Here is a 26,266-nt window from a genome sequence, read left to right on the forward strand (position 1 = left end):
CAGGATCTTTGTCTGCTTATGTGGCTTGTCCTTTACCTGTCACGTGCCTGAATATCATTGGTTCTTCATGCCATGTTGACTTCCAGCTGTGTTAGGCCTCATCAGTTGAATTATGTATTGAGCCCTAAGTGGTAGGTTTTGGTTGTTCATAGTGGACTATAGTCTTTATGGGCTTACCCATGTCATTAATAAAGCTAAAATAGATTAAAATAGTTAATAAGATGAAATATCACATTTAAATCATAATTATTTTATTGTTTTTCTCGCAATAATTAAATCAACTACGAAAAACAGCCAATTATCGTCTCAAATATAACTTTTTTAGTCAAGTTAAAATAACAAAAAAAAGAGCTAAAAAACCAACTAAAATAACCTATTCCCAAATGAGGCCTATGTCATATATGTATAATGGAAAATTCTAATATATATACTTTTAAAAAAGTGTACCATATATATTCTCACTTTTGTCATTTTTTTCCTTTAATTATGATTTTTTTTTTTCAATTATAATATTATTTTATGTTGGGTTTAATTATGATATTTTTTTAATTATAATTCAAAAAATTAAAGTTATGATATTTTTATTTTTAATGATAAAGTGCATAGGCACCATAGAGTTTCCCATGTATACTTCCGAACAGACAAGCGTAGCGTAGTGTGTAGTTGCTCCTCTCTGATCGTTCAATTCCAATGTTCTATTTCTTCTACCGTTTGTTTTCCTGAATCTGTGCCATAAAGCAGAGAGTGGGACGCCTCTGTTCTTCTGTAAGTAATAAATAAATTCTCTTCAAACTTTTTCTCTGATATATAATAGATTTGGTTTCACTCATGTTTTTGGTCAACACATCAATTTCCCTTTGTATCGTGGTGTGCTCTGGTGTTTTCCTATTCTTAGCAAACATCAAACCATGGAAAAACAAAAACCCTAGATTGTTAGTGGTAGTCACTAATCACCATTACAACTTTCAACTTTCAATTCTTTATATTTGTTATTTTAATTGTTATTTACCCTAACAAACAAGTAATAATCAATTAGGGTTCTTTTTGTATACTATTCCGCTAAACCCCAAGGCCATGTTTGGTTGGGCGAACTTGATTAAGTTGGATTAGCATTCTGATGACTAATAGTCTTAGGACTATGAATCTCTTTGGATTTTATATCTTATCCTATGTTTGAATGAAATTAGGATTATAAAAATAGATTAACAAAATATTATCCAATCCGATGTTTGTTTAAGGGGATTGGAATGGATTGGACATGACCAGACATGAGACATCCAATATATTGGCCATAATACCCCTATTATAATTAATGTAAAATTTTGCAATAGGATGTGCTATAATTTTTAAAAAGGAAATTTTCCTACTGTTGCTCCAGATCCATTTCGATTCATTTGAACAAAATTTAACCCCAGTTTTTTTTTTTAATAGAAAAACATCAAAAATCATTGAACTAATAAAATTTATATATACACAAGCAACCGTGAAAAAATATGCACGGCTATTTTAATCATCTAACCATTCATTGTCCAAATTCAAAAAAGTATTCATTTGAAAAAAATTTAACCCCCCTTTTTTTAACAAAAAACATCAAAAATTATTCAACTACAAAATTTATATATACACAAGCAACCATTAAAAAATGTGCACTGCTATTTTAATTATCCAACCATTCACTACCCAAATTCAAAAAGGCACTCATTTAAACGAACAGAAAAACATCAAAAATCATTCAACTATAAAATTGTAAAAATATAAATCTACCATTCATCATTTCAAAATACGCGTCCCAAGTAGCATATTGCAACATGGAGTAGGAAAATATGAGTAGTTCAATATGAGTAGTTCAACAAAAAAAAGTAGCAGAAAGTCTGTCTTTATTACATGTATTAAAGTAATCAAAAAACTAAGTACGTAGAAGGACATAAAAGAGTCACGAGTCTGTCATGGAGCACTCCTACGTAGCAACCTCATCACCCACCTTAGTTTGTCATCATGTGTCAAGTTGAAGAACATGTCGAGCTTTTGAGCACTTTGTGATATGATCTCATAAGCATCTAGCCTTTCATCAAGAGTAATTGGCAACTTAATTGGTTCATCATTCAAACTTGCCCGTTTAGATGCAACATCATGTTCATAATCCATCCTTCGACGGATGGAATCCAGCTTTTCAGTGGTGGCAAAAAATACCTCACCCAACTTGTTAGCAATCATGGACAACCCTTCCACTACATCATCATTACCTCTAGGCCTCTTCTTGTTGTCATTCTTTTTAGGTGGTTGTTGACTGGATGAGCGGAAGCAATTTATTCCGTCGTTGATATGACTATTCATACCCATATGTTCAAGAAATGTGCCATCATCTGCAAGACAGTCAAACAACAATTATTACTCAGCATTTATAGCATCAACTACATTAGCAGGCCCTTCAGCAAACTCCCTCATAGCTCGATCCTAACCAAATATGTGGATCCATGAGTTGAAATACGTAAAACTTTTGTTTCGTAGGTTTTTTGCATCGCTCTTCCTGTACAATAACCAATTTCAATTAATATCTCCAACTTAAGATTAAAAAAAAATGAATAAAAATGAATTAAAAAGTTAACAACTTATACAAAGTAACTTAAAGAAAGTATTTTACCCGAACGTATGTTTCCCAAATACTATCACTCTCAAAATCAACTTTTTTTTCCAGTGTCGTTCCATCCAAAACCACTAGTACCAAGCATTCCTGCTACACAGTGGTAGTGCTTCTTCCATATCTTTATCTTTGATTCGATGTGGGGAGTGCCACGAAGGTTTGTCTCGGTTAGCATCTCCAACAATTTCTCCTCTAATTTCATAAGGTAGTTGGCCTTGAAGGCATTGTCCTGTTTCATTCTATTGTTGACAATGTGCATCAAGGCATTAATAAGACATTCCACTTCTCATGGGCTCCACAATTGCCTTGGTTTTGACGGATCAACTTTCTCCTTTACTTTTTTACAAGAACTGGACACTTCATTATCCATGCCTAGAAAAGAAGAAAAAAGAAAAGTGTGCATGTTAGTCTCCACTATGTTGTTATCAACCTGCTAACATGCCAAAACAAGTCAATACATAAATGGATTTCAATAATAAAAAAATTCCATACCCATACATACATGTAACACATCCATCAGATAGAAAAATCTCATTGCTTAAAAAATATGCAATCACCAACAAAAACCATACAATTTTTGCAAAAAAATGGTGCAACATCCACAAGCTAATACAAGTTCCAAATACAAATCAAATGAAATTATATCATACTCGTAACAAGTAATTTTACAAAATATTGAAACTATCCTCGCCCTGCCCCCCTATTAGCCAACCAATTGTTATATAGATGCATTACAAGTGTATCCCGCCACCCAGTCCACTCATTGGATGTCTCAACGGTGTCATCAAAATCATCTCCCAATTGAGGTTGATCTTCTATGTTATTATTTAGCCTCTCTTCTATGGGGTCAACAGGCATCTCCTGACGAATGAGGTTTTGTAACAAACAACATGCTGTGATGATATGGTTTTGAGTTCTAATGGGGTAGTATGATGCACAACGAAGTATTGCCCATCTTATTTTCAACAATCCAAAACCCCTTTCTATGACATTTCGGGCTGATACATGTTTCATATTAAAAATTCTTGATAATTAGTTGGAGTGGCCCCTTCTCTCCAAACAGACAAATGGTATCGTTGGCCCCGATAAGGTGCTAGGAATCCTTGTCCATTTGTATACCCCGCATTCACTAGGTAATAGTAACCTGTAGGAGATGCTATACATTAGAATTCATTATTAAATAAAACTTAGTAATTCCATCAAGTAAAGTTAATTATTTATTAATTACCAATTGGAATTCTTAAGCCATTGGGTCGATTAATAGCATCCCTCAAAACCCTAGAGTCTATAGTTGACCCTTCCCACTCCGGCAACACATTTATGAAGTTTATGTCTTGGGAGCAAACTCTTAGAACATTGGTAGCAATCTCCTCCTTCCGTGTTCTATACCGTGATTGGTAAACCACTGATACATGAACTTTAATATAGGTTCCATCCATTCCACATCGAATTAGTGCATGCTTGTGTTATAGGATTTGGTGTCCTAAGCAAGTGGCCTTGAAGGTGCAATATAGCTTTTAGGACATCATTTAAATGTCGGCTTACAGTCTCTTTGGACCTAAAGAAATTGAACTTAAGTTTTTGTATTTTCAGGTCATTTGCAGAGGAACAAGGCCATCTTCTAACATTTTGTGAATGCCTCAACCCGCCTATTGTACGAACCATATGGCATAATGTGATGTCCCGGGTCCTAGACTTGACTGATATTGCGTAGTTAGATGGTTTGTTTTACTTTCGGTGTTTTGATTATCATATTGAGTCATAGAGATTTTAATTTCACCCTTACTTGACTTCTTTTAATGTTTCTGGGTTAAAATTTTGAGTTTTGGGCATTAGAACTTGTATCAAGGTGTGGAATCAAATTTTTGGCTTTGGCTGGCAAAACTGCTCATGCGGAATCACTCGAGGAATTTGGGAAATTCTTGGCAGAAAACCGCTCGTGCGGATTTGGTTGGAATTCTGGGTTGTTCTCTGTCTCAAACCGCTCGTTAAGAGCATGTGAAATCCACTCGTGCGGATTTGGGATTCCGCACGTGCGGAATTTGAACCGCTCGTGCGGATTTCAATGTATCTGTCTCGAATTTTGTGCTCTCTTCCTCAAATCTGGTGCAAAAAAGTGTTTGGTACACTTTTTCATCTCTCTATATTCATATTTTCTCTTCCTTCTCTCTACGAACCCACCCAAACTCAAACTTCTCTCTAAGATCTTGCTAAGATTATCAAGAATTTGAGAGGGCTTTTTACATCAAATTGAAGAGGGCGACGATTTCACCAATCAAATCAAGATTTCACCAACACTCAATTTTAGGATTCTCTCCTTCTCGTCCCAAGCTTGTGGTAGGGATTTTCTTTGAGTAATACATATATTTTTACAAGTCTATGCTTATTTGAAGCATTTCCCTTTTATTTGAACTATGATTTTGGGTTCATGTACTCTAAATGATTTTTAAAGTGTGTTTTCTTTATATTTCCCAAACTTTGAGAGTATGAGCTATGTTGTTATGTGTGTGTGTTGTTTGGATAGGATCCTTTCAAAAAATGGCAAAAAATCTAGTTTTGGTGAAACCCTAGAAATTGGGGATTTTGAGAAAAATGCTGAGATATCATGAGATTCATGTTTGATAAGGTATTTTGGTGAATAAATGATGGAGGATTATTACATTTGTATCTAATGAGGGATTTATTGGAAAAATGAGAAATGTTTGATTTTGGAAGTTTGATGTATAATATGTTGTTGATTTGTCTTGAAATGACTAAGTTGAAAATGTTGATTAACATGTGGAGAATGCATGTATTATGGTATTGTTAATTACTTCTCGAAAGATTCATTATGAAATTATATTGAGAAGAGGTGAAAATTTTGATCACAATGGAAGATTGTGTGGTGGAATTGAAATTGGAATTATTCAAATGCATTGTTACATGTTGCATTGCCATTCCATTTCATTTTGTTATCATTGGTTTCGAATTGCATTTGAAAACTATTACTTTGAGAACATAATTGTTTTTTGAAACAAGATCATTTTGATTTGTTTTGGGGTAAATATGTTGGTAAGTCCGGATAGGGGGTGTAGTTTGGTATTGGTTAAGTTGACCTGAATGTGCATGGTGAAAGACCGAAAACACTCGTTGAGGAGGTATCACGTGCCTTCTGGTGTGAGACTGGTAAAGTGGCGATTGGTAGTACTTGATATGCCTACTTGCAAACACCAACCTAGGGATTACCTGAGTCGTATTCACCACCCTTGAAATTATATTGAAATTGTTGGATTAATCTGTTTTGAAATTTACATTGTGCACAAGATTTCCAAAAGATGAAAAAAATATTTTGAACATGGCATGGCATATGCATTCATCTCTGGAGATTGTATAAAATGTATATACTTTGTTAAGATCTTCTTACTGGGCTTTGTGCTCACCCTAGTGGATTTTGTGTAGGAAAGGATGTGGTGATAACCGCCAAACTAAAGGCATGGAGTGTATTTTGAGGGCATATGGCTCTTTTCTTTTTGTTGTTATTTTTGACAAGCCAAAGGCTTTACGTATATGGGTTGTAGCCCATGAGGGCACTAATTGTGTTTGACTTGTAATATCACATGCTATAGATTCATATTCTAGGAAATGTTGAATGTATAATTGCATGTGAAATACTTTTGTTAATCTCTTGGTTATAATGAATACAAATTTCAGAGATTGTGATGATAATGTGTAGACGCGCCCGCGGTGGGCCTCATGCTACAGTTCGGACTCGATTTGTGTCACGGTTCTTAATCTGAACCAAAGAGTCCAAATCTGGCAAATCGTTTTGAGAAACAGATTTTTGAAAAAGTAGTGCCAAACATGGACTGCTTTGCCAGATACAGAGTCGCCACCTAAATATTTTTTTATGGGAGAATTTAGGAAACCCTGACTCGGTGCGGAAGGCCACATGTCCGTGATCACCGGAGTTGTCTCGGCTCGGGAGCTTGGGTACGATCGGGGAATGTCAGCTATGAGCACCCCCTTTCGCCCGGTCCGAAGACCGGCCTCTACTAACCGTGATATCCATTTTTTAAAACTTTATGTGTTCTTAAACCAATTGTTAGCCTAGAATTACTATGTTATGCACGCAGCAAACAAGTATAGACCAAATTACCCAAATTGGAACAAAACATTTCTTGTTTGTTTTGAAAATGGTTTGCTACTCGCAAGTAGGCTAAAATGCAGATTTTGCCACCCTCAAGTGGGCTTTTAGAGAAGATGATTTTGCCACTATCTAGTGGGCTTAAAACTCACAGTTTCAATGCAATATTCCAATTTAGGTAATTCAACCTCCATCCACAGGCATTCAAGCAGTTATATCACATAAGCAGCTAGCCTCATGGTAATCATACTGTCATGGCAACACTCACACGCATGCGATATGCTAAAGCATAAAAGCTTACCTAGTACTCCAAGCCAAAACAGAAACTAGTCAGTAATCATATGCATGATCCTAGTTCATGTTAAAATGGCTAATGCAACACATGCAAAGATGCAATCTAAACAGGCTCGGCTAACCTTAAAATGGCATATGAAATGCTACAAGTAACATGTATTCAATTTGGAATTGAAAAGTACAATGTAGTTTGTATGATGTACCGAGCCCGGTGCATGTCAACAAATGCATGAATGCACGCATGCATAGCATAAGGTATGCTAAAATAAATGTGCCCTAATCTACCATCATAAGCAGATAAATAAAAGGAAGAAAGAAGTGGAGGTTGGAAGACATGCACACCACACACACACACTTATTACAAATTTGCCCTCACTCGGAGGGACCAAAATAATAATACAAATTAATTAACTACGCAAGCTAATTAAATATTACAAATTGCTTAATTAATTAACAAATTAACTAAACTAAATAAAAACAGTAAACCGCCTCGGGGCGAGGGCCAGATGCAACACATGCTCGGGACTGGCTCGGAATCGTACTGCCATGCATAGTTTGCCTCTGTTTTCCCTGCTCTGCTCCTCTGAAAACTGCCAAAGTCTCAGGGATGCCTCTCAGGACACTGGGGGATATCATCGGCTGAGCAGAATTTCCACCGGCAGTAGCATTTAGTCACCGGCACAAAATAGATCCACCGGCCATCGATTGACTGCCGGTCGGCACTAAATACTGCCGGCCGGCAATAAATTCCTGCAGAACCTGCAACTCATAGCAGCAGAGGGCAAAATCTTGCATGGCAATGCAATTCAAACAATTTATGCACCAATCACATTCCTTATCATGTTAATGACTCAAAGGAGGATGTGCCCCGATTCTCGGACCACCAATCACACATTTCCATGCATGATGGCCCAAAGAATCAAGTGTGCAACTTCAATTTCAAAATGCATGCAAGCCAAATAAACACACTAGGGGGGCCTAACCTCTATCATACTCATCTCAAGAGGCAAGGTGATGCATGCAAGATGCAATGCAACTTAGGCATACGAGCTAAGGATGCAACATGCCGATACAAGCCAACATGCAAGGTGAGCATGCAAATAAGCAAAGGATGGTCTTAAACATGAATTAGGCAGCTATAGTTAGGCCCAAAACAGTGGCCAAAATGCTAAGTGCATGGAGGCAAATGACATGCAAACATGCATAGATACATGGTCCAAGACTTAAGCATAATGAAGCGACTTTTCGACGCATTTGAAAGGCACAAACATGGACAATTCGCATGCAAATTTCAGAGGCGATAGGTGATGCAAAACAGCCCCGAAACATAACGAAACAACACTCACCGCATGGAATGAATCCCGAAATGCAAAATTAGGCACATGAAATGGCTTACAGCTATACAAAGCATGCATAATATGGACATGGAGCATGAAGACAGAAGCAAGGAAGCCTTGAGATAAGCATTTTTACAGTTTATGGCATGGCCAAACAGCAAGCAAAGATAGGGCTAAAGTGGCATACAAAAACGGGGCTAACACATGGATTTCAAAGCAAGTAGCACATAGAGTATCCAAACAGTGTTGAGCCCTTCTTCAATGTTGAAGAAGGGCTCAAAATAAGCAACTTCACAGTTTATAACATGCCTCAAAACAGATCACACGCAAGCCAAAAATATTATGCAAAATTATGGCCTAAAGAGGGCTAATGAAGGAAGTGCTAGCTACTGTACTCAAACAGCAAGAGGTCCTCAATCAAACATGAAGAGAACCTCAAAATATGAGGATTTGAAGTTTGGGTCGGAGCCCAAAGATGTAACCACAAGGAGCTAAGATATAGGCCAAAAAAATGCACAAAAGAGGAAAAGTGGGACTCACCCTTGTAGAACCAATCCTTAGCAACCTTTGGACCGAGTTTGGGAGCTTTTAACCTCTGGAGGACAGCCTCAAGCTGCTGGAATGGGCGTTGGATGCCTTGTGCTATGAGTTGATGAAGAAATGGCCCAAGAACAAGGGTATTTGATGGTTGAATGAGAGAGATATGGAGAGAGATGGAGGGTTGTATGTATGTATATCAGATATATGTGGTATATCTTTGGTTTTTTTGCTTCAAATCTCTAACCTAGACAAAGGGAGAGGAAATGGTGCTTATATAAGGCAAGGGAAGCATTTAACTTACAAGCTAAGTAAAGGGAAAGGGTCAAAGGGGTTCAAGGGGGTGCAAGGCTTCTAGAGGAAGCTAAAACAGCTGGCCAAGCTTCTCCAAGAAGCTTGGCCAAAGGGTTCAAGCTTCTAGAAGGTTAGGGGGGTTCAAAGGCTCACAAGGTATAAAACAACCACACATGTGCGTGGGGGATCGATTCTGTGCATTCCAGCTGGCACAGCTGGAATCCACTCAATCTGCAGAATGCCCCGGAAGGTCGTCGGCTAGCAAAAATTGCCGGTCAGCAAAATAAAGTGCCGGTCGGCACAATAAATTGCCGGCCGGATAAATATAGTGCCGGTGGATGGCCGGTGAGGTCAAAAAATGGCCGGTTGGTGTCCAAATTGAAGCCCCGGAAGTTAGCTTTCCAATGGCGCAAACCTTGCATTAAAATTCCTTCTGGGCAAAAAGTTATGCCCTTTTTCGTGAAGCCGCGCAGATTCGATCCAACCGGGATGATGCCCGACTTCAACTGATCATATCTCCCCCACCCGGACTTGGCTCTAGGAGATTCTTGAGTGCAAAATGAAGCCCCGGAAGTAAGATTTCCGATGGTGGTGGCCCCATAGCTAAACTCCAAGTGTACAGACAAATAAGCCCGATTCAGCGAGGGCTGCTCGACTCGTTTCTACCCGGATTCATGCCGAACTTCTCCCAAACTAGTTTTCTCCTCTCCTTTCCTCTTTTCTTCAACTCCAAAACCCTAAACAAAGTGTTTTGAAAGATTTGCCTCTCTTCTCGCCGAAGAAACTGATTCTTTGCCCTGCACATCTCTCAACACCGAGCAAACCATCAGTAGTGCCCAAGTCTTAAGGGCGATCAAAAATGGGGTGTCTACAGTTGCCCCTCTTTGACAGAACTCGAAAGTCATAACAATGACGGGAGTGAATGTCAAAGCCCAGAGACGACCCATTTTTGACAAGGCCGAAGACTTGGACAAACAAACAAAATACCGATAAATAAATGGTTGTGCCCACAGGCTGCCTACGTATCCCTTTGCAAGGAATCAAACCAGCATAGTTCAGGGGCAGGATGCAAATGATATGCAGGAAGACTTTGATAATTGGACTTATACGCCACGTGAAGCCAGTTTGCACTCAAAACAATGCAATGTACTAACAAGTACAAGTGAGGTGCGCAAAATAGCGCGAATGTAGCTGTGATGAAGCAATTATGCAAAATAAATGCAACATTTTAAGTGGATGCTATGCCACCAAGTAGACATGAACCAAACTACATCTCATGCAGAAAGGATGTAAGAGAATTATGCAATTCTCACGAACATGTGCGTTAGATACACAAAAGTGAACGAAGTGTGATAGATACACTAAGTGGACAAACATGCGTGATAGATACACATAGTGAAGAGAGTGTGATGGACATGGTTACACGAATAAAGTGTGATTGATACACTAAGCAAAGCAAAGTGTGATAGATACACAAAGCGAAACAAGTGTGATGGATACACTGAGCAAATATGTGATAGATACACTAAGCAACCGTGTGTGGTGGATGCACAAAGGGAGCGTGTGATGGATACACAAAGTGAACGTATGATAGATACACAAAGTGAGCATAGTGTGATAGATACATAAAAGGTGAAGCGAGTGTGATGGATACACTATATGAAGCAAAGTGTGAGCGTGTGATAGATACACAAAGTGAGAGTGTGTGATTGATACACAAAGCGAACGTGTGTGATTGATACACAAAGCGAACGTGTGTGATTGATACGCAAAGCGAGCATGTGATAGAGACACTATATGAAGCAACATGTGATACATACAGTAGTTGAGCGTGTGATAGATACACTAAGCGAGTATGGTGAGCATAGTGTGATAGATACACAAAGGGTGAACACAAAGTGTGATAGATGCACTAAGTGAACAAGGTATGATAGATATACTAAAGGTGAACACAAAGTGTGATAGATGCACTAAGTGAACAAAGTATGATAGATATACTGAAAGCGAACACGAAGTGTGATAGATGCACTTAGTGAGCAAGTGTGATAGATATACTGAAAGGGAACACAAAGTGTGATAGATGCACTATGTGAACAGAGTGTGATTGATACACTAAAAGCGAACACAAAGTGTGATAGATGCACATTGTGAACAAAGTATGATTGATATGCTGAAAATGAACACAAAGTGTGATAGATGCACTATGTGAGCAGAGTGTGATTGATACACTAAAAGTGAACACAAAGTGTGATAGATGCACTTATGTGAACAGAGTATGATTGATATACTGAAAATGAACACAAAGTGTGATAGATGCACAATGTGAGCAGAGTATGATTGATACACTAAAAGTGAACACAAAGTGTGATAGATGCACTATGTGAACAAGTATGATTGATATACTAAATCAACGAAGTGTGATTGATACACTGAAAGTGTGATACAGAAAACGAGAATGTGTGTGATAGATACACAAAAGTGAATGACCTTAAAACGGAACTTCTTCGAATGAACCGTGCATACAATATTGTGCATGACTGAGGAAGAAACTTGATAGGTATAATGCATTACAATGCAAGTGAAGTGGGTGCATAACAATGTAAGTGGAAGAGTGTATAACCTTGAAGCAGGATTCATCTTGCGCCTGAGGTAGAGGTACACTCATATTTCGGAGCATTGGCAAGGCCCTGAAGGGGTACGTCCGGAGTGCAATCACGGAATTTTCTGAAGTTGACACAAACTCAGATACTTCGATTTTCACTCTTTTACTTTTGCTTTGCAGTCTGGAACTATCATAGCTTCAGATAGGTCCTGGTTTCACCGTTCACACTTATCGGGGGTGGACCCTGCAGTTTTATGGAAAAAAGAATCTTGTTTTGCACAAACGTGAAGGATGGCACAGCACTCTGAGCACAAAACGATTTATTTTTGAAATTGAGAGATGAGTTTTCGACCAGGTATTGAGCCTACGACTGAACACAGCGAGAAAGACTCAACAACGAAAAACAAAAGGTAAACAACCTAAACACGTCGAGACATGCTCGGAACGACTCAAAGCAAGAATCGAGACAAACAAAACAAAAGACACGACACACAGACGTGCACAGGGAGCCTGTTTCACCGAGTATTATTCCCACCCTTTCTTATTTGTGATTCTCACATCACTCGGCTCTCAAGCTCGGTTTTTCTCTCAAAACCCTTTTCTCGCTTTTTCTCTCAGCGCACATCTCTCTATTCTTTAATCTCTCGTTTTTCATCCCTCCCCTGGTGGTTGATGGATAAGCTGGAAATTGTGGGCTCTTGCCCCTGGTACTCTACCAGCTTTTGATTCTTGTTCACAACAGTGAATTCCTCCCACAGAGGGGTTGTGCTACAACTGGGTGTCTAGCAAATCTGCAGCTAACATCGGTTGATGATGCCCTGCTGGGGAGTTTGGACGTGGTTAGATCTGTCCAGATGGGGAAGTGGAATATCATGATCCATTCCAGTTCGTGCTTCGTACTTGACTTGATTCCTCGTTGCTTGGAGGATGAGAGAGCTTTTAGCCCTTTGTTGTTGACTTCAGTTGTGCCCTTTTCTGGCAGGTAGAGTGACCTTCTTGGCAAGTATATTGAAAACGGGGAAAAGACAGGAAGCCTGACTCAACTGTACCCCTAGTTCATCATTTTGACCATTTTTTGTTTTGGTTTTCTACTAAAACAATTTTGACCAATATGAGAGTTAGATTAACATACTTGTTCGATTTTTGATTTGAAAATCATGCAAGTCAGGCTATGAGCACTGAAAATTTTCCTTTTTTGGGTCTAAGAAATGGTCCAGTTTTTGGAAAAGATGGAACAATTTTCGGGAAAAGTAGTCAGCTTCAGTAAAAATTCTCAAAAACTATTTTTGCAAACGGCCAATGCTTGACAAGCACGGAACCCACTCTTGAGACGTACAACCTCGGATCTGGACAAAAATTGCCCCCTTGCTCGAAGAGAGCTGCATGGCAACGGAAAGTTGCCCCTTGTTTGAACGGCACCGCAGTGCATTGAATGGCAACGGAAAGTTGCCCCTTGTGTGAATGGCACCGCGGCGCATTATAATCAGTCCTCGAAGCGATGATTGCAACCGAACTCTCGGATATAGAGAAGGCAAAGATTATCAGAACCATTGCATGAACATGATCGAATTCGAAGTGTTTGTGGCTGGACTTCAAGATGAAGTTGCCTACGTATCCCAAAGATGGGAATCAAGCCTTACGTAGTTCAGGGGTAAGGTACACTCGGGTATTTAACCTCTCCTTTTTAGGCTCTAACTTTTGCCAAGACGCCCGATGCGGGTTTTCGACCTTGCGAGCTTTGTTTTTCTTTTCTTTTCAATTCTTTTCATTTCTTTTCTTTTCATTTCTTTTCATTTCATTTTCTTTTTTTTTTTTATTTTCTTTTTTGTTCTTTTCTTTGCATTATTTTCTTTTTTGTATTTTTCTCTTGCTCTAACTTTTGCCTGGGTTGCCCTTCTGGGTTTTCGGCCCAACGAGCCTCTCAAAGGGTAAAAGTGTAACAAATCCATGCCAAATGGTTTTAGGGTTTTGAAGCCATCTGTATCCAGGAGAGTGGCTGTTGATTTGCAAGAGGACTCATCTTCGGCTCTTCGAGCACGTCTGACATCTTTGCCCCTAGTTTGAAGGGTACTTCTGTTCTAGCTTTACAAGCTTCTTCTGATGAGGTCTAATCTTCTTAATCTGACTTTCTTGCCTCTTGTCCGAGGGCTGCTTCGAATCTGGCCACACAGGCCTCATATGGCGGTTGACCATTGAACATTCTGAACTCAGGTTCAAGGTTTGAAAGTGAGGGGTCGAATCTCGAGGCTGAGAGCGATCCTAAGCTGCACAATCTCAAGAGTGATCCCACACAAGTCTTCGAAGGACTGCGCAAAATATTTTTTGAAATTTTTTAAGAAAGCGACAAATCGCTCGCGCCGAAGACAGTGTAGAACAAATCTAGATCAAGCCAGGGTCCTTCTCAGTACTCACATTAACAAGCATGATCTCAATCATTAAGGGCTTAGCATGCCTCTCTTTCTCTCAGTTGATCAAATTTTTGCAAAACCCGAGGAATTCTTTCCTCTTCGTTTTCACCGCAGTGTTTAAAAAAAGTTTTGAAAAAACTTAGGTCGATACAATGATTTCAAGGCACAGAAAAGGCAGGCGAAGAGCACTGTCATTCCATTCAATACTTCTGGCACAACTGGCACACGGCAGAAGCAAACACAAGAGTGTGAAAATCACTGCTGTTCATTCAAATCTGTTGGCACAACTGGCTCCCTGGCAGAAACAGACTCAAGGACAAACACAAAGCAAAATAGTGATATCCGAAGTAACACCCCCGGAATCACCCGACTCTAACAAAACAGGACTGACTCAATATAACAAGACAGACCATTAATCAAAAAAGAGTGACTCAAAACAAAGAGACAGACTTAAAGCAAAACCACAAAACTGACTCAACACCCAAGTCAGAAGCTACAAAAACCAGCATTCGCAAGTGCTCAAAACAGTGCGTGCCACACGCCACATCTGGAGTAAACTGAGTGCCGCCCACAGGTGGTTCATCCCCTGATCACATATTCGTACTATCTCCCGAGTTCACTGATCCAGTGGTGATAGACTTTACTGAGCTGGTGCGGCAATGACCTTGTTGTCAAACAAATCATGTACATCATGGCGCAGACGAAAGCAGCTATCGGTCTCATGACCGGTTTGTTGGTGGTACGCACAGTACTTAGTCTGGTCATGCTTTGCAGGGATAGGATCGGGTAGGGGCCGTTGTTCCAACGGTTTCAGATGTCCTTTCCGGAGTAAGACCTCTAGAGCCTTTGACAAAGGCATATGAAGTGGAGTGAAGACCCTCTTGACTCGAGGTGGATATTTGGTTTTTTGTGAGCTACTTCCGGACGCACCGGTGAATGGGGTGGCCGTTTTTGATGCAGTGGTGGTAACCATGTCTACTTCAGAAGATCTTGAACCTGCATCACCATTGGTGGTCGCATTCGAACTGCGGGAAAACGCCCTCCTAGGCTGCTCCTTCTCCTGGTCAATGAGGCCCTGCTTCATAGCATCCTCAATTTGTACCCCCATTTCATGTAGATCTGAAAAGGTAGGAAAAGGGAGTACAATCATCTTCTGCATTAGCTTCGGCTGAAGATTGCGCACAATCATCCGAATCTGGTCCTTGTCCGTGGGCCTTAAGGTCATCATCGAGGCCTTAGCCCGCCATCTGGCTACAAATTCTGAAAAGTTCTCCTTGGGTTCTTGCCTCGTTGTCTCGAGATCCCGGGTCGTGATCTCGATTTGCGTATTGTATGAGTACTGCAGGATGAAGGCCTCAGCCATCTCGTCCCAACTTCTCTTGATGTCATCCTCCAATTTGGCATACCATGTGGCCGCTACACCCGACAGGGTCCGGCCAAATAAAGACAGCTTCTGCAGTCTAGTGAGGCCCATTGGCCTTAGGATGTCTGAAAACAGTCGTAGGTGCACCATAGGATCCCCAGATCCATCAAAACGATCAATTTGTGGCATCTTAAACCGGTCTGGCAGCGTCACGGCTGCGTCAGTGTATCCGTCTCCAATGTCCGGAATGGACTTCACACCTTGAGATTTCTTGAACAGCTTTTCAAGCTTGTGAATTTTTAAGGCCACGGGCTCCACCTCGGGCTCGAAGGGAGAATCTGATTGGTTGATAGGAGTGGGTGCCTTGGATAGTTGAGGCAGAATCGGGGGTGGAGCTGGCCCGACTGGAATGTCCGTATCATCCTGGACATGGGTTGCCTCCCCGAGTATGGGAACTCTTGGTGGGGGAGGAGCCTGGTGTGAAGTAGATACTCCAGTTTGCTGCTCCAATCTGGCAATTGTCTCTGCCTGTTGGGCTATGACCACAGCCTGTTGCTTGGCGAATTCTGCTTGACGGACAGTGTCTTGCTGCATGGCTTTCATACTATCCTGGAGTTGGCGCACCATCTCTTCCAGACTCGACATATTGTTCTAATCTAACTAAGCAACTGGTATATTTGTGTCGGTAGCAGACTTGGAAATCTCAGCCCGACTGCCCAAAGATCACTGGTCTGGTAGCTGTTGTACAGGTGGTCTGTGCCTAACTAGCCTTCTCTGGCCCTGATTATCCTTGAACTGAGTCTCTGACCTGACAAAGTCTATCAATACAAATCCAATGAACCTCGGGGGATATTGGAGCCCTCTGAAGCTATAGTTCCACGACTACCTTGCAAAAGAGAAAACAGACAGTATCTCAGCTTGATTTCACCAGAACAGGTATGCACATAGCTGAACGACTATGCTCTCTACTAAATTCTGCCCAAAATTCTGCCGGTAAACTGATACCCTCAGGTAAACTGAATCCCAAAATACTGAACTGGTGCCCTCAGGCCTGATGCCCAGACTTGTAAACTGGTATATGCATTCCTGTAGAGATACACTCTAAAAGCACATAGCAAGTAAGATAGAGCCAAAACACCCCTATGTTGGGGTAGGGTTTCCCTGTCCTATTTTGTCAGGAGCTAGGGTTTCACTATGCACGCAGCAGTTTCAAACAACCTATAATCGGGTAAGCAACCTGTCCTAGCTTGGAATGGTCACTATGGATCCGAATATGCACTAGGTCGAATGGTCGAAAAGGGTGCCCCGGTAAACCGGGGTTTGTGTTCCCATATTGTCAGAGCCCATAGCCGGTCAGCCTTATGGACATGCCTTGACAAGACAAGCCTCCGGCAAACCGTTCAGGAATGGCAGATGGCAAACACTGTGTTCCTAGGCGCACCAATGCACATGCAATGCAAAGAAACACATAAGCGAAATCAAAACAGGATATCATGAGTTCGAGTCAAGCTTTCTAAATCCCCAGCAGAGTCGCCAGAAACTGTAGACGCGCCCGCGGTGGGCCTCATGCTACAGTTCGGACTCGATTTGTGTCACGGTTCTTAATCTGAACCAAAGAGTCCAAATCTGGCAAAACGTTTTAAGAAACAGATTTTTGAAAAAGTAGTGCCAAACATGGACTGCTTTGCCAGATACAGAGTCGCCACCTAAATATTTTTTTATGGGAGAATTTAGGAAACCCTGACTCGGTGCCGAAGGCCACATGTCCGTCATCACCGGAGTTGTCTCGGCTCGGGAGCTTGGGTACGATCGGGGAAGGTCAGCTATGAGCACCCCCTTTCGCCCGGTCCGAAGATCGGCCTCTACTAACCGTGATATCCGTTTTTGAAAACTTTATGTGTTCTTAAACCAATTGTTAGCCTAGAATTACTATGTTATGCACGCAGCAAACAAGTATAGACCAAATTGCCCAAATTGGAACAAAACATTTCTTGTTTGTTTTGAAAATGGTTTGCTACTCGCAAGTAGGCTAAAATGCAGATTTTGCCACCCTCAAGTGGGCTTTTAGAGAAGATGATTTTGCCACTATCTAGTGGGCTTAAAACTCACAGTTTCAATGCAATATTCCAATTTAGGTAATTCAACCTCCATCCACAGGCATTCAAGCAGTTATATCACATAAGCAGCTAGCCTCATGGTAATCATACTGTCATGGCAACACTCACACGCATGCGATATGCTAAAGCATAAAAGCTTACCTAGTACTCCAAGCCAAAACAGAAACTAGTCAGTAATCATATGCATGATCCTAGTTCATGTTAAAATGGCTAATGCAACACATGCAAAGATGCAATCTAAACAGGCTCGACTAACCTTAAAATGGCATATGAAATGCTACAAGTAACATGTATTCAATTTGGAATTGAAAAGTACAATGTAGTTTGTATGATGTACCGAGCCCGGTGCATGTCAACAAATGCATGAATGCACGCATGCATAGCATAAGGTATGCTAAAATAAATGTGCCCTAATCTACCATCATAAGCAGATAAATAAAAGGGAAGAAAGAAGTGGAGGTTGGAAGACATGCACACCACGCACACACACTTATTACAAATTTTCCCTCACTCGGAGGGACCAAAATAATAATACAAATTAATTAACTACGCAAGCTAATTAAATATTACAAATTGCTTAATTAATTAACAAATTAACTAAACTAAATAAAAACAGTAAACCGCCTCGGGGCGAGGGCCAGATGCAACACATGCTCGGGACTGGCTCGGAATCGTACTGCCATGCATAGTTTGCCTCTGTTTTCCCTGCTCTGCTCCTCTGAAAACTGCCAAAGTCTCAGGGATGCCTCTCAGGACACTGGGGGATATCATCGGCTGAGCAGAATTTCCACCGGCAGTAGCATTTAGTCACCGGCACAAAATAGATCCACCGGCCATCGATTGACTGCCGGTCGGCACTAAATACTGCCGGCCGGCAATAAATTCCTGCAGAACCTGCAACTCACAGCAGCAGAGGGCAAAATCTTGCATGGCAATGCAATTCAAACAATTTATGCACCAATCACATTCCTTATCATGTTAATGACTCAAAGGAGGATGTGCCCCGATTCTCGGACCACCAATCACGTATTTCCATGCATGATGGCCCAAAGAATCAAGTGTGCAACTTCAATTTCAAAATGCATGCAAGCCAAATAAACACACAAGGGGGGCCTAACCTCTATCATACTCATCTCAAGAGGCAAGGTGATGCATGCAAGATGCAATGCAACTTAGGCATACGAGCTAAGGATGCAACATGCCGATACAAGCCAACATGCAAGGTGAGCATGCAAATAAGCAAAGGATGGTCTTAAACATGAATTAGGCAGCTATAGTTAGGCCCAAAACAGTGGCCAAAATGCTAAGTGCATGGAGGCAAATGACATGCAAACATGCATAGATACATGGTCCAAGACTTAAGCATAATGAAGCGACTTTTCGACGCATTTGAAAGGCACAAACATGGACAATTCGCATGCAAATTTCAGAGGCGATAGGTGATGCAAAACAGCCCCGAAACATAACGAAACAACACTCACCGCATGGAATGAATCCCGAAATGCAAAATTAGGCACATGAAATGGCTTACAGCTATACAAAGCATGCATAATATGGACATGGAGCATGAAGACAGAAGCAAGGAAGCCTTGAGATAAGAATTTTTACAGTTTATGGCATGGCCAAACAGCAAGCAAAGATAGGGCTAAAGTGGCATACAAAAACGGGGCTAACACATGGATTTCAAAGCAAGTAGCACATAGAGTATCCAAACAGTGTTGAGCCCTTCTTCAATGTTGAAGAAGGGCTCAAAATAAGCAACTTCACAGTTTATAACATGCCTCAAAACAGATCACACGCAAGCCAAAAATATTATGCAAAATTATGGCCTAAAGAGGGCTAATGAAGGAAGTGCTAGCTACTGTCCTCAAACAGCAAGAGGTCCTCAATCAAACATGAAGAGAACCTCAAAATATGAGGATTTGAAGTTTGGGTCGGAGCCCAAAGATGTAACCACAAGGAGCTAAGATATAGGCCAAAAAAATGCACAAAAGAGGAAAAGTGGGACTCACCCTTGTAGAACCAATCCTTAGCAACCTTTGGACCGAGTTTGGGAGCTTTTAACCTCTGGAGGACAGCCTCAAGCTGCTGGAATGGGCGTTGGATGCCTTGTGCTATGAGTTGATGAAGAAATGGCCCAAGAACAAGGGTATTTGATGGTTGAATGAGAGAGATATGGAGGGAGATGGAGGGTTGTATGTATGTATATCAGATATATGTGGTATATCTCTGGTTTTTTTGCTTCAAATCTCTAACCTAGACAAAGGGAGAGGAAATGGTGCTTATATAAGGCAAGGGAAGCATTTAACTTACAAGCTAAGTAAAGGGAAAGGGTCAAAGGGGTTCAAGGGGGTGCAAGGCTTCTAGAGGAAGCTAAAACAGCTGGCCAAGCTTCTCCAAGAAGCTTGGCCAAAGGGTTCAAGCTTCTAGAAGGTTAGGGGGGTTCAAAGGCTCACAAGGTGCAAAACAACCACACATGTGCGTGGGGGATCGATTCTGTGCATTCCAGCTGGCACAACTGGAATCCACTCAATCTGCAGAATGCCCCGGAAGGTCGTCGGCTACCAAAAATTGCCGGTCAGCAAAATAAAGTGCCGGTCGGCACAATAAATTGCCGGCCGGATAAATATAGTGCCGGTGGATGGCCGGTGAGGTCAAAAAATGGCCGGTTGGTGTCCAAATTGAAGCCCCGGAAGTTATCTTTCCAATGGCGCAAACCTTGCATTAAAATTCCTCCTGTGCAAAACGTTATGCCCTTTTTCGTGAAGCCGCGCAGATTCGATCCAACCGGGATGATGCCCGACTTCAACTGATCATATCTCCCCCACCCGAACTTGGCTCTAGGAGATTCTTGATTGCAAAATGAAGCCCCGGAAGTAAGCTTTCCGATGGTGGTGGCCCCATAGCTAAACTCCAAGTGTACAGACAGATAAGCCCGATTCAGCGAGGGCTGCTCGACTCGCTTCTACCCGGATTCATGCCGAACTTCTCCCAAACTAGTTTTCTCCTCTCATTTCCTCTTTTCTTCAACTCCAAAACCCTAAACAAAGTGTTTTGAAAGATTTGCCTCTCTTCTAGCCGAAGAAACTGATTCTTTGCCCTGCACATCTCTCAACACCGAGCAAACCATCAGTAGTGCCCAAGTCTTAAGGGCGGTCAAAAATGGGGTGTCTACATAATGTTAATGACGAGATGTTATATTTCATACACAAATATGCAATGGAATGCTATGAGTCGGGCACAAGATTATATTGTTGGAGTATGTTTGGGTTTTCCCTATATTAATTATTTGGGCCATTACACATAACGTCATAAAACAATGCCTATCCATACGAAATTATTCAATGCATGTAATGTCACTATCTCTCACTAGCCGGTTAATGTGGCCCATCTGTTCTTGCAATCAATTGGGCACTCTAAAAATGGTATGAGGATACTTGTGAATGTACATTCAAGACAATTTCAATGGCAATATATGCTACAACGCATAAGGTGTACAATTCTTGCATTACAACTTGCAAAACTACATATAGCTCAAGCTCCTTATTACTCTCATCTCCAAAACCATCAAAATTGTAATCCATCTATGCAAATAGTGATGCGCATCAATATATTAGAGTACAAGAAAACTTTATAATTCTAAAAAAATTAACAAAACAAAAAAAATAATAATGAAGAAGACCAAATTTACATCATCACTTGCTTCACTTTCACCAAATTTATCTAACCCTTAAAACAACTCGTCTGAGAAGACTTTCAAGCAAACATTGTCTCTTGTTAAACCAAATTTAAAACAATTCACGACTGAGAGATTTAAACAATGATGAATCATGCTAAACCTGCTGTTAGACCCAAATTAAAACAACAATACCCACTTCCTCCTATATCAAAAACAAACTGAGGTTAAAAAAACAATGCTGAATCAGGTTAATGAGCAGAGAAATTACTAAGTATTGGCAATTACACCTTCTGTTAGACACAAATTCAGACAATACCAATCCATTCTACACCAAAAAATGAGAGGCAATACCCATAAAACAGGACATGATTTGAATTTCAACTCTTTTGTATCCAAAATTGAATGATCAACAATAAAGGTAAAACCAGAGTGAATCTGCAAAGGAAAGAGCAGTACCGTTTTGGAGGAGTCGATGAGATTGGGGTTTGTTTGGCAAAAAATTATTTGACATCTGCAAGTTCTGTTATCAATCCAATGGAAAAAGGGGTTGCCCAGTTTCTACATTAAAAAAGAACACCATTTATATCAAATTACAACCTATTTTCTTGTTGACTTTTTTCTCATAGACTCCATTTAGCTCTATGACCATTCCATGACAACTTAGCAAATAGTATTCGTATCTCTTCTTCTCTTCATCTAATTACAGGAAAAATCATCACTGCACACCTTAAATTCATTTTTTTCCCTTTTGTTCATCTTTAGTAAATAGCTCCTAATAAATTTTCTTAGCCTTTGTTCTTCAAACATCTAATTATCTAGAAGAATGCTTTCCCATGATCTAGAAAGCACGGATACGGATACGAGATACGGATACGATACGATACGGATACGTCGATACAACAAAACCTAAAAAAGTAAGATACGGTTACGACTAGGATACATTTGTAAAAAATAAAAATAAATAAATTATTAGTAATGAGTTACACATAAGCTCAAGAATGTTGAGAAACCACAGTAACTTTATAATGTAAAATACTAATCTTTAAGAATTATGTATTAATTTAAGCCAATAGCTAGTTTAGTTTTTAAATTTTCAATAGGTCTTGCAAATATTTCATTTCAATATCAAGTCTAATATGTTGATATTATAATATCAAAACGATCCATAACTTGACCCTATATTTTTTCCTTTTGCACTAGTCAAAAATATTCTATGCAAGTTTATTTGCTTATTTATTTATTGATATTTAATTTTACTATTGTTATATTATCTTATTAATCCTTCCTTCTATGTAGTTATAGGGGACATGCAAGATACAATGAAGATATGTCAATTTGATGAATTCTATTATTTGAGCTTACTATGTTATTTTTATAAAAAAAACTAAGCAAAGTATTGTAAAAATATTCTATTTATCCTCGCAATTATATTATATCATGATGTTATGCAAGAAATAATACAATTCTAATTTCGTAAAATGAGTAATACATGACTTGGAGCGTTTGATACTTCAAAATTAATTAAGAAGTACCCGATAAAATGTGAGTCGGAGTATTCGATACTTCAAAACTAAGTATCTGATACTTCAAAATTAATGAAAAATTAATTAAGAAGTATCCGATACTTTTAATAAGTATCTGATACGTATCCGTAAGTATCCGAGGAGTATCGGTATCCGATACAGATACAATACGGATACGTCTTCCTATTTGAAGTATCTGTGCTTCATAGCCCATGATGCTTGGGGGATATCAATAATGTATCTGCTCATAACTTCACGAAAAATATATTAGTTTGCAGCTTCAAGGAATTTTTCTGGGAATTTTTTTTGACGAGAAATGTTCTAGGTAACAAACCTTGGAAAAATAATACTATCATTTTAGTTGACAACACAAAAGGAGCTGAAGGCACATAAAAATCTTTAACAACCCCAAGCCATGAAACAGGCCTTCAATTGAAACGATCAACTTATATATATATATATATATATATATATATATATGTATATGAACAAGTTCCAAGCTATTTAAATCCTTACCAACTGTAAAGTTGATTAACTACCCGATTGTATCTATATTTGTATAATTAATTTCCAAACCTTCAAAACCCCTAATCAAATTCCTCTGCAAAATCAAACTTCTTCTTCATATATATATATATATATATATATATACAGCCACACAAACACACACATATAGGCAACTCAGATGTGCCTTCAGCTTCAAATAACGATCAAATTTCACTCCAAACCCAAAAAACTGTGATCATTTAACCAAATCCACCAAAGCTTCAACAACCCAAAAAGCTGGTTAGGGTTTGATCAGCACTGATCAGGTGAATCGCAGAAGACTCAAGAACAAATTTAGTGAATCCATCAAAACAAAATTAAAAATCTAACTTTAGCAATTAAAAATCAAAACAAAACTTTTGCTAAACATTGAACAATGCTTCAACACATACAAACCTAACAATATGACCCCACAATCAAGAAATCTGAGATTTCAATGTGACAGTGAAAACCTCATAACCCTAGATCTGGATCTATGAAGACGAAGAGAGAGAAATAGCAATAACTATAACAACACCAATGTAAAACAAAGATTCTATAGCGATCCCGGGTTTACCCTTGTTGTACAGTGATTCGGACATGTGTCCGTGAATGTTGGTAGTTGTTTCTTTCCTAGTTTGCATCCTCTTTACTTTGTATTTTGAGTTATGGGATGTGTTGGGCAGGTTTGTTACAGGTTGGTTGTGCTTGGGAGCCTAGTGTTGCTGCCCAGATTTTTGGTCCTTCGCTCGAGCGAGGAGTTTGTCGCTCGAGCGAGAGTAGTGTTGCCCCGGTTCTGGACCTGAGAGTTGTAGTTTCTGGCTCGAGCGAGCTTTTCGTGGCTCGAGCGGTCTGGGTTTTTCTTCGCTCGATCGAGAACTTCTTGGCTCGTACGAGAGTTTTCTGTGTCTGGTCGCTCGAGCGACCAATCCTTCGCTCGAGCGAGCGTGTTTTATATCAGCGGACAGCAGCGTCTAAAACATCACTTTTTCACCTCTTTTCTTTGAGCAAAACCTAAATCCGAGCCTCTCTCACTCTAAACTTGCACTCTCTCTAAGATTTCATCTCCCTAGGGTGTGAATCTAGCCTAGGGCCTTTGTTAAAAAGATAGAGGGCGTTGAGAGCTTCAATTTAATCTGAAAAAGTTTGGATTTGGAGCAAGTTGATCTTGGAGTCTTCATCTCCTTTTTGGCTTAAACTTCAAGGTAGGGATATCCTACTCCTCTCTATGGGTTTTGTCTTTAAATTTTGGTATTTTGAGATGTTGGGCTTGGTTTGGTAATTTTGTAAAAGTTTGGGGCTTTTGTGCAATTTTACAAAAGTTGGGGTTTTATTCATAATAAACCTAGATGCATGTTTGGCATAGGAAAATGGAATGATTGTTGAATCATTGATGAAAATGGAACCTAAGGGTTGAAATGTTAATTATGGGAATTGACCTAATTACATTGTTTAATTAATTGGGATAATTAATTGAGAAGAATGAGGAATGAAATGTTGATTTGATATTCATTGTGCGTTTATTTTCTGTTTAGAAATAACTGCTTTGGGCTATCGGTGGAGGATAGTCGTGATTGTTGTAGACAATGCATGATGATTAGGTAAACTGAAACTAATCAATGAAATGTGTCATGGAACTTGACGGTTAATTGAATACATTAATTGTATGTATTGTGTGATTGTATATAGAACCAATGTGTTTATATACGTTATGTGTAGAGGAGGAGATAGGGGATGTACTCCGCGGTTTAGGGGAAGATAGGGGATGTACCTCTAAACCGGATAGGTATTTGGAGGAGATAGGGGATGTACTCCGTAGACAGAGCTCATATGCTTGTCTAGAGAAGTGAAGATAGAGCTCATATGCTTATCTTTGTGAAGTGTGGATACAGCTTGTATGCTTATCTGTGGATATTGTTGATATACATATCTGTAGTAGAATGTGGATACAGCTTGTATGCTTATCTGTGGATATTGTTGATATACATATCTGTTGAGAATGTGGATATAGCTTTTATGCTTATCTGAATGTGAGATATAGTTTTTATACATATCTGTGGAAATAATGATAGAGCTAGCATGCTTATCTGTTGAAAAAGGGAAAATGAAAAGTAAATGGGACTTGTAAGTCGTTGACATAAATATGTAATTTATGAGATTGTATCTGTGTTGAACAACTATCAATTGCTAATGTTTTAGTCATTGTCCATGGTTGGTTTAGTGTATTTCTACTGGGCCGTGGCTCACCCTATATGGGAACATCATTTTCAGGTGCAGGAAGCATGCCACCTCCAAGGACATAGCTGGGAGGCTAGTGGCGGGCATAGTTTTGTTGTTGTACTTTTGATGTATTACATGTAATTTCAAGCCAAGGGCTTAATGTGTAAACGAGTTAGAACTCTTTGTTGTAACCAAGTGTTAACTTGGAAAGCTGTAAGCCCGTAGGGCATTTTGTTATGAGGTTAACATGTAATACCTATGTAATGGAACTCTAATGAATGAAAGAATGTGGTTAGTTTATATGTAAATGTATGTCTTATTTGTTGGGTTTAATGTTATTATTTTGAGGGCGTTACAACTTGGTATCAGAGCGTACCGGGTTCAAATACTTTGGGTACGTGGGAAGTGATTAGTATCACAATGGGTTTGTCTCGCTTGATAGAGACTTAGATGTAGTATCACATGCTGTGTGCTTACTTGATAACATGCTTATGTGACTATGTGGGTATGGGATTTAATTTCTGGGATGTTGATTGGATCCTTGAGTTTCTGGGAGTCTTGTTGGAAAAGCACTTGATCAATGCTATTTCTAACCGGAACTCT

The 26,266-nt window shown here is 39.7% G+C and overlaps 2 long non-coding RNA genes across 2 annotated transcripts in view; one reads left to right on the top strand and one right to left on the bottom strand.

Annotated features, from left to right (window-relative positions):
- The first annotated feature begins 619 nt into the window (after positions 1 to 619).
- Positions 620 to 5,386, top strand: LOC145790560 (uncharacterized). Its single transcript, XR_014329385.1, has 2 exons — positions 620 to 765; positions 4,235 to 5,386. It is a non-coding gene; the product is annotated as an uncharacterized LOC145790560 (long non-coding RNA).
- LOC114272979 (uncharacterized) overlaps positions 1,745 to 26,266 on the bottom strand; it is a 32,124-nt gene continuing 7,602 nt past the window's right edge. Inside the window, exons 2-3 of the long non-coding RNA XR_014329384.1 lie at positions 2,642 to 3,013; positions 1,745 to 2,527 (exon numbers count right to left, since the gene is read on the bottom strand). This is a non-coding gene — a long non-coding RNA (uncharacterized LOC114272979). The remainder of the gene's footprint in view (positions 2,528 to 2,641; positions 3,014 to 26,266) is intronic.

The sequence above is a fragment of the Camellia sinensis genome, chromosome 5 (genome assembly GCF_055761805.1).
Source record: "Camellia sinensis isolate YWXY chromosome 5, ASM5576180v1, whole genome shotgun sequence".
In the NCBI taxonomy this organism is placed as follows: Eukaryota; Viridiplantae; Streptophyta; class Magnoliopsida; order Ericales; family Theaceae; genus Camellia; species Camellia sinensis.